The following is a 611-nucleotide window of genomic DNA, read 5'->3' on the forward strand; positions in this document are numbered from 1 at the left end:
ATTTGGCTCTCAAAAGAAATTTCAATCGTTGTACTATTGATATTTGGCTCTGTTGACTAATGAGTTTGCCGACCACTGACCCAGAAGAACTTGAATTAGGGGCCTTGCCCATAATAATCACTAAGCATCTCTTCTTGTCCCACCTATATGGCAGAGTAAACTTTTATTTACTAAACATCTGCTCTTCTTATCCTGCAATGGCCCTTTGAACCCCCCTCCCTGGGTACATTACCTCATTCCTAGTACAGAATATCTTAGACTTCCCTTTCTATCTCTGAACCTCTCCTTCATGTGGGGGTCTCTGACTCTCTCATGTATTTGGGATTCCCATACATATGTATGAATTATATTTGGTTATTTTCTCTTGCTAATTTGTCTTGTGTCTGTTTGATCATTAGATCAGCCAGAGAATGTTTTTAAAATGTTTCTTTTGCCTGGCTGGTATAGCTCAGTGGTTGAGCATCGACCTTTGAACCTATGAACCAGGAAGTCACAGTTTGATTCTTGGTTAGGCAACATGCCTGGGTTTTGGGCTTGACCCCCAGTAGGGGGCATGCAGGAGGCAGCCAATCAATGATTCTCTCATCACTGATGCTTTTATCTCTCTCCCT

The sequence above is a fragment of the Myotis brandtii genome, unplaced genomic scaffold, assembly GCF_000412655.1.
Source record: "Myotis brandtii unplaced genomic scaffold, ASM41265v1 scaffold780, whole genome shotgun sequence".
NCBI classification, from domain to species: Eukaryota; Metazoa; Chordata; class Mammalia; order Chiroptera; family Vespertilionidae; genus Myotis; species Myotis brandtii.